Here is a 9,048-nt window from a genome sequence, read left to right as displayed (position 1 = left end):
ATGTTGATATACTTGGTTTAGATCCTGATTTGGTTATACATCATCTAATGTAGCACCAAGCACAAAACTAGTCAAACATAAGTTGAGAAAAATGCATCTATAAGCAACACTTTTAGTCAAAGTGAAGCTTGAGAAATTACTAGATGTCGATTTCATTAGATCTATTGATTACCCATAATGGATTTTCAATCTTGTACTTGTTGGCAAACTAGATGACCATATCCAAATATGCACAGACTTTAGAGACATCAACAAAGCTTTTCCTAAGGATGATTTTCCACTACCCAATATAGATCTGAACATTGATCTCATAGATGGACATACAATGTTATCACTCATGAATGGGTTCTCCGGCTATAATCAGATTAAGATTGCACCTAAGGACCAACCTAATAATTATTTCACATGTCCTTGGGGAAAATTTTGTTGGAATGTCATGCCTTTTGGCTTAAGGAACACATGTGCTACCTATCAGAGAGTTATGGTCACAATTTTCCATGCCGTGATGCATACTTTTTTGATGGAAGACTATGTAGATGACCTCTTGGGAAAATCGCTCACCAAAAAATCCATTTGGATGTTTTAGAAAAAGAAATTATTTGACTATAGAAATACAAAGTGCAATTAAATCCCAAGAAATGTGTCTTCAAGGTAACCTCCGGGAAGCTCCTAGGATACATAGTGTCATAACAAGGTATTGAAGTTGATCTGGTGAAATTCAAAGCTATTCTAGAGATGCATCCACCAAAGAATATCAGTCATCTTGGGTCATTACAAGGAAAGTTATAGTCAATCAAAAGATTAATTGCTCAACTTGCAGAGAAATGTCATCCATTAACACATTTGCTACACAAGTACATCAAATTCAAATGGGATGATTAGTGTCAACAAGATTTTCAGATGCTCAAAGACTATCTCATGAATCCCCTTGTTCTCATGCCACCAATTAAAGGAAAGCCCTTGCTTCATTATATATCAGAAACAACAAGAGCATTGGGGGCACTTTTAGCACAATAGTACTATGAAGGAAAATAAAGAGCTATCTACTACATTAGTTGCACATTAGTGGGATACGAGATAAATTACACTCCTATAGAGCATGCGTGTCTTGTAGTTTTTGCCTCAAAAAATGGTGACACTACATGCTCACTCACAAAATAAAGCTCGTAGCTAATATTGATCCCCTCAAGTACTTGCTCAACAAAGCAACCCTTACAGGCAGATTGGCAAAATGGGTCATGATCCTCAATGAACTTGATATTAAATATGTTAAGAAAAATGCCATCAAAAGACAAGTCATTGCAGATCAATTAGTAGATGCACCCATTCTACATGAGGAACACAACAAGTAATACATGAAAGAAACAAGTTCTCATATGCATCCACATGATCACCATCTATAAAATTTTCAAGGACAAAGCATTCAAATTTAAAATCATTAATTGCACTAATATTTTCTTCACCAATCTTATCACCAAGTGCAACCATGTCTAAGTCATAACTTGATGCAAACAAAGATTAGTAGATTTAATATAAAAATCAATGATACAATAAGGTAATACATCAAACAAGAAAATAATTTCTTGTTCATTCTTTACATCACCATCATGTGCCCACTCTATACCATCAAGTTCAAGAGTTGATCCACTTACCTATGCACTTGCATACAACTGTTCTTTTTCATCCATCTCACTATTCCAAACAATAGAGTCATTTACCTCATTCACAAACTAGAAATCATAAAATATTTTATCATTGCAATTACCAATGGATGACCTATCCAGCTAGACATAGGTGCAGATATTATTATCATCAATGGCATAATTAGCATGCAATGAACTAACACCTTCTTCTATTCTCCTAAAAACTCAATTATCATCTTCTAATGTTGTTCTTACTTTGGATCCACTAGGCTACTGTCACAAAAACTTGTTTCTTACAAACAAAACTTGGATTTGAGAAATTTTTTTAAGCTCTGCACTCATTCTTCTTTTTGCAAAAAATAATCAAACCATGCATAAGGCTTTTGTAGGAACTTAATCTTCAAATTCTTCCATAGTGAATTCAAACTAACCTCACATGGAACTCTAATAGCATGCCAATTCAAGTGAGCATATTAGGTCTTAAAGAATTTGGAATATTGGAGAAGGAAACATCAAACTTGTGATTGAAATCCATTCTATGCTCTCCTTCCCATAAGATACTAGTCAATTCTTGGAAAATGATTATAGGGTCTAGATTAAGTACAAATTCATTCTAAAATATAGCCACAAGGTTGTCCAAGAATCAAAGGAAGAATCTTGGAAACTACTATACCACTTATGGGGTTTGTCATATAATGACCTAATGAAAAATCTCATCCACGTGTCTTCATTTTCAAATTGGACTTTTTTCAAAAATAATGAAAATACCTCAACATGCATGTTCTCTTCATGAATGTCACACACATTAAATCTTGGCATCTACTTGAAGACCTTTTCAACCATGGGTTGCATTTTATAATTTATCTAGGAGAGGTCTTGTTGCTTATACATGATGTCCAAGGGAACGAAATGGATTGGATAACTTTATTTTTAATGACAACATGGTGAGCATTAGATCCCAACCTAGACTCAAACAAATCAGCTTGATTATCAAGTTCTTTATGTTTCCTACTAAGTTCAACAATAGCATGCATACTTTTCTACATTTTTTTAGAAAAAATGAGAGATGGAGTATGAAAATTGAAGTGTAGTAATTTGAGTTATACTCATCATCATATCATTCATGAATTACATTAAAATAATGGGATCATGAGGTATAATCTGTAGAACCACCTTCATACTCTAAGTCCATGACTACAAATTCATAATTGAATAAAATAGAGTTGCATCTTGAAAGAAGCAAAAATTGATTTTCAAAAAAAATTGAATCATGAGAAGAAGAGTGGAAACAACATTATGTACCTTCACCTATTGCCAAGCCCTTATGAAATGGATTTTTTCACACTTCCAACATGCACGTACCATTACAAAACTTGTTGATATCATAATAAGAAAATTGCCAACTCAAAACAAGGAAATCCTTGGAACAAATATAATCACCGAGGATATTATTTTTTTAGTTCTCCTTACCAATAGATTTATCAAGTTTTATTAACCTAGTTAATCTTCTTTGAGTTGGAAGCCCACTAAATTGCCCAAAATAGCTATTTTTTAATTTTATATTGCAAAAGTATTCAAGATAAAAAGTAAAGTTAAACATTCCTCAAGAATTGTGCCATTTTATTGGGATGAATTATTGACTAAGAAAACTCACCCAAACAAAATGCATAATTTCAAACTTGTTTCTATAGTTTTAATGATATATCTAATTACCTATAGCCTAGAAATGGCTAGATATTTCCCCAACAACAACACCATTTTGATTCATTCTAGAATTACTATTCCAAAATCTTATATTGGAATTTTACCTTTAAGGAAAAGAGGCGCCTTCAAGAAGGTAAAACTAGATTGTATCAATAGACTATGAAGGGTTTATCATGAATTGATGAGAGTGGATATTATCTCCTACACTTTTAGTTTAGATTAGACTTATGAGGGTATTTATAGAGGTATATTAGACAAGATTGAATTCATAGAGCACTTTAGCAATTATAAGCCTCTAGAAACAATGAATGATCAACCCTTCTAATACAAAAATGAAATGCTATTTACAACTTTCATTTCTTAGTGCATGGGGGACTTGTAAGTAGTTGACACTTTCAAAATGAGCAATAGAGATGCACATGAGTGGATCGAGGTGGGAAGATCATTAGCAACCCTCATAATGGCAATGAGTTGATCACCCATGCCTCTTCATCATGTTTGGATTTTAAATCATGTTCAACAACAAAAGTAAGAATTTTATGGCTAGAAAAAACCTTTGAAATATTGTAAATGTAGAATCAATCATTAATGGAGTGAATTGGAAGTTGCTAGGTTAGATGAATAGGTGTATTAAGTCTTGGTAAACAAAAATTGGATGTTTTGGTGCTTGGTGGGAGTTCAGGCTTGGGAGGGACTTGTTTAATTGAGTAAGAGAGGCCAAGAGTTGGGAGTGGGGAAGAAATTGGAAATTGAAACATTAGGTGAGTTTAAAAGTCCACATAGGCCCTTGGGGTCTAAGGGGATGCAAATGTTGGAGGTCAAAACTGAGGAGGAAAATGGAAATAGGAATTAGAAAGGGAGTGGGTCGAGAATCAAAACTTGGGATTGAGACCAAGAGAAAGGATGGAATTAGACTTGGGGTTGGGAACCAAAGGGGACTTGACACTTGGAACATAGTGCTAGAGTCCAAGGTTTTGAACCAAAAGTCGAAGGCATAAGGGAAAAGGATATGTGGGGAATAAGTCTCGAGGAGGACCTGACACCAAGAGCTTGGTACCAAAGTCTAGGATCCCCTAAAGGCCCATGATTCAAGGAAAGAAGTAGGGAAGAGTAGCAAGGATAATAAAAAATGAACATGGCATCCAAGTTCAAGTAGCAAGGTCCAAAGTTCCCCCAAGAGCTTGAGGTTTGACATGGAGCTAAAATAAAGGAACAATTAGAGGGCACACAATAGGGTCCAAGAACTAGAACATGATCAAACTTCAACACATAGTCCCTTGGTCCAAGGTCTACTTGGGGACTCGTGGATTGGAATGGAGGGATAGAGGAGGCAAGGAAATGGTAGTCTAGGGTTTTGGTTCGGAGAGGGATTGGAACCCCAAGACCTAATCCATAGGTCTTGATTATGCTTGCAAACTTGTAACCTAAGAAAACAAACGCCACATACAAAACACATAAACATATACAATTTAAACTAAACACCATACCGCCAAAACAATTGAAAAGACAAAAGAAACTACCATAAAACAATATTGAATTGAAATCACAAAGATTTAATTGAAATTTCATAATTATAAAGATCCCAACACATCTAAGCTCCTAATCACTTCCACTTTGCCCAAAACAACCCTCCTGTCTTCCTAGAACTAACTTGTTGAGAACCCATTTCCCCTATCTACACTAACCTTCTACCCATTTCCCTATCTACACTAACCTTCCTACTCTAAAGCCCTATTCCTCCCCATTGCTTCTGTACTACTACTTTTTTTTCTTCCAAAATATGCTTTTGCCACACATCTCCATCTTCTCTTTTATATTTATTTTAAAGTATTTTCTATTATTTCATAAAACTTTATTGTATCTACCAAACTTCCCCAAAAAGAAAGAAGAAAATTAGGTATGTCGACATGATGAGGAGGATATGTTGAGTAACGCCAACATGTCGTCACACAACTGTACTTGTTATGGAGTCCTCCATTTCCTACTGTCGACATCGCCTTCAACTATTTCGTCATGAAGTTGCAGACACTGTGTATTGCTTAGGGAATGTATATGTATGCACGACTGATTGGAAGCACAACATTGTTTGTTTGTTTGTATTGTTAAGGGAATAGATAAACAGGCTGGCTCTTTTCTTAGCGAAGTTAAAGGCAGGGATGAAGCCAACAGGGATGAACTTGAGAACACACGGCCATCATATAGCATGATTGCACACAGAAATTGTGTGCATAATGTGTTATTTGATTAGGCATGTGTTCTCAGGTCACCCCTGTTGGAGATATTTGCTAATCAAACCACCAAGACACAAAACAGTTTTCAGTAATCTGTCAAATGGGTATTTGCTAATAAAGGCCGAGTAAGAGCTTTAGGTTATTATTTCATGCAAAGGAGTTTTTCAAGTGAAATATATATATATTGTATATTGAGATTTTTTTGTTGTTGAAGGTTTAGGCATGAAGCTTTCGAGCACTTCAGTCCAGTGAGGGTCTTAACAGAGTTTTTGCCAACCACTATGGGGTACGAGTCTGTAGGCTGAAATCTCTTCAGCTAAGAGTGAAGGATTGAGGGACATCCATTCCGCCAAATTTGCTCGGAGCATGATCCCAGCCTCATTCCTTATGATGTTGGAGCATTGTACTCGGCAAGACTGATCCTCGTGGACAAATTTGGAGCCATTCAACTTCACCACCAGACCAAGGACCCATTGACATAATGTGTATTTTATTTTTAAATTGCTTCAGACATTGTATGGTTGTTTTTTTTTGGTAACCCAGAGGTATCCCCGCGTCTCATCCCAGCGACCAACCCCGCCTTACCTTGGACTTATAGGTGCCAAGTTGGGGTCAAAGGAGGGGCGAGATGAGGTGAAACCAGTCCTCTAGAAGTGGATGAGTCTGCCCGCAGTCCCCAACCTCTGTGTTAACATGACATGGAATCAAACCTGAGACCAATGGGGGAGTAAACCCACGACCCAAGCCAATTCACCTACCATGCGAGACTGACATTGTGTGGTTGTTTCTTTTATATAGGTTAGTGAGCATCTAGATTACAACGAAAAGATGGTTTCTAATTTGGATGTGTATTCTCTCATAGTATTGAACTTGCTAGTTTACGACAAAGATGTTGATATCTATATAATCCATTTGTTTCTATACAATTTAGAGTGATTGGAGTCTACTTCTCAATGTGTGAAATTAAGTGTAGGGAGGAGCTGAATAAGATGGTTGTATGCTTATACATTTATGTATTTTTAACTTAGAAAATAATAAATTTTTTCAAGATATGAATGAGAAAATTTTAGATCATAAATAATTATAAGAAATAAATTTAGATGAGACACACGAATGCATTGAAGAGGAGTTAAATTTCATGGCCATATTGATGCCCTTAACAAAAAAAAAATACAATTTTTTCTTTATAAAATACAATCAAAATTTTATCATAGGAAGGGTGTTGTGCGAATGTATCAAGGTTGGTTTCCCAAGAAATGCCCCTATTTTTATAATTTAGGGACAACCTTTTGCATTTAGTTCAAGGTAGTGGAGTTTTCTTAGTTGGCTTTGTGGTGCGTTTGTAGGGTTTGGTTTTAGTAGTTAGCCTTACTTTTATCGATGTAAAGATTTCTGGATAATTTATACCTAGTTGTTGGAGGTTGTAATTCATATTTGAATTTATCTAGTTGTTCTTTTGTTTGCTTTTTAAAAATATTTTATATGGATGAGGGTTTCAATAGAGCCTCCAATTTATAGGTAAAAAATGTTATTAATATTTGAATTTTCGTTTATATGACAGGTAAATTTCTCTTTGATTCAAAAATTAGATTTAGTATGGAAAATAACAACTTTCTTCTCACTTTGATTAATCTAGGTCTAATACCAAATTAGTCTTAAAAATAAGAGTTGAGTATTATGTAATCAAGAGAATAATTGACTTAGTTGATTTTGACTTGATGTTGATTTTAACCTTCTGAATCAACTTGTGTGATGCAATTAAATATCAAAATATAAGATTTGGAAACAAGGTCGAGGTGTGACTGAGTTGCTTTAAGGCTCTTGTTTTTATGATTTTTTTCTATTGTATAACATATATGAAATCATGAAATTTTTAATTGAAAGGGAAACACAATTATCATCTTTAAATAAAGGAAGAGAACAAAGAACGTTGATTAATGTCATCCGAAAAGAGAAAACAAAGAATGAAGCTCTACACCATGAATGTGTGCTTTCATAAAGATTCTAGATCTTGACTAATTCTACCTTGAAAAGTGTAATTTTTTTCTCAATGAATTTCTTTGGATCATGTGTTGAATTTGTGCTCCATTTGAGATCAAGTCTACAACTGTAAATTCATCATGTGTATCCATATATGACCCTATGCAATATACACATATGCTCTATGTCTCGCTTGTTTAACCTTGGTTTACTCTTCTTTTCTTTGATATATTGTAACTAGTAGTATCTAAATACTGGTTTACTCTTCTTTTCTTTGATATATTGTGACTAGTAGTATCTAAATATATCTTGTGGTGCAAGACAATGTAGTAAAATATGGAAGACAATAAGTGGGCCTATGATAATTTATGCATAACTATTACACATTTATTCAAGAAAATCCAAATGTTCTACTATTGATCGGTCCTTTAATTCTTTAGGATGGACTTGTGGATTTAGGATAGTATCCAATGAATGGCAACAAATGACTTTGAATACAAGCAAATACCATTGAATTTCTTGAAACGTGTACTTAGTTGGCTTAGGGCAAGAAATTCAAGAGAGCTAATTGGCCAAAATTTGAAATTGAATATAGAAAGACAAGGGTAAAGTCTATAACCATGGAAATGACCTTAGGTGGTTGATTGTCCTATATATGGGTATAATGACTATTCTAAGGTAGGTGTATTAAAAGGTGTAATGAATGCACATATAAGATAAACATATTGAAACGTGTATATAAAAATAAATAAATTAAACCCAACTTCACTACAAATAATATATTGCATTACCCTCATTATTACAAAATAAACTAAAATCATTAATTAAAAATTAATTGCAAAATAATAATAATTAAAAAAACCGAATTACACGTCATGTTATTCTCGAAAAAAATTGATTACTGTACGGTAATTAAACTATGATAATTTCCTACAGGTTAAGAATTTTCATCGTGGACGGCAGGATTCGAACCTGCGCGGGCAGAGCCCACATGATTTCTAGTCATGCCCGATAACCACTCCGGCACGTCCACCTTTTGTTATTTAAATGCAGAATTATATTAATTTGAATCGTTTTCTCAACTATCTTAACACCCAAAATTGAATGGATTCATCAACTAACCACGTGCATGCCTACAAAGACATTTGACTCATCTCTGATTTTGCATAATAATTATTATATATAAAGAAATAATTTAAATAAAAAAGACAATCATTAGATTACCAATCATCACACTAAAGATTGCCCAAATAATATAACAACCTTATTGTGTACTTTGGAGGATTTTAAATTCAATCTTTTCTAAAGGAAGGCCGATTTTCTATTGTTTCTTAGAGACCTCTTAACATAGTCAAGCATTTGATTTTCCAAATATTAAGCAAACTAATGTCTCGAAGTATTTGCCACCACATTATTATGAAGTCCAAGATCCAAAATGACAACTTCTAGCGCAAACCGTGATCAAGGATAACAAGGAAGTGATTGATAAT

The 9,048-nt window shown here is 34.3% G+C and overlaps 1 long non-coding RNA gene and 1 other non-coding gene across 2 annotated transcripts; one reads left to right on the top strand and one right to left on the bottom strand.

The window, feature by feature from the left end:
• Positions 1-5,447: 5,447 nt before the first annotated feature.
• LOC131859512 (uncharacterized) lies at positions 5,448-6,499 on the top strand. The gene is made up of 2 exons (XR_009359200.1): positions 5,448-5,703; positions 5,793-6,499. It is a non-coding gene; the product is annotated as an uncharacterized LOC131859512 (long non-coding RNA).
• A 2,010-nt stretch (positions 6,500-8,509) lies between these two features.
• Positions 8,510-8,591, bottom strand: TRNAS-AGA (transfer RNA serine (anticodon AGA)). Its single transcript has one exon. It is a non-coding gene; the product is annotated as a tRNA-Ser (tRNA).
• Between the last annotated feature and the right edge of the window lie 457 nt (positions 8,592-9,048).

This window comes from Cryptomeria japonica, chromosome 10, assembly GCF_030272615.1.
Source record: "Cryptomeria japonica chromosome 10, Sugi_1.0, whole genome shotgun sequence".
Classification (NCBI taxonomy): Eukaryota; Viridiplantae; Streptophyta; class Pinopsida; order Cupressales; family Cupressaceae; genus Cryptomeria; species Cryptomeria japonica.
This window is presented reverse-complemented; position numbering and strand designations above follow the sequence as displayed.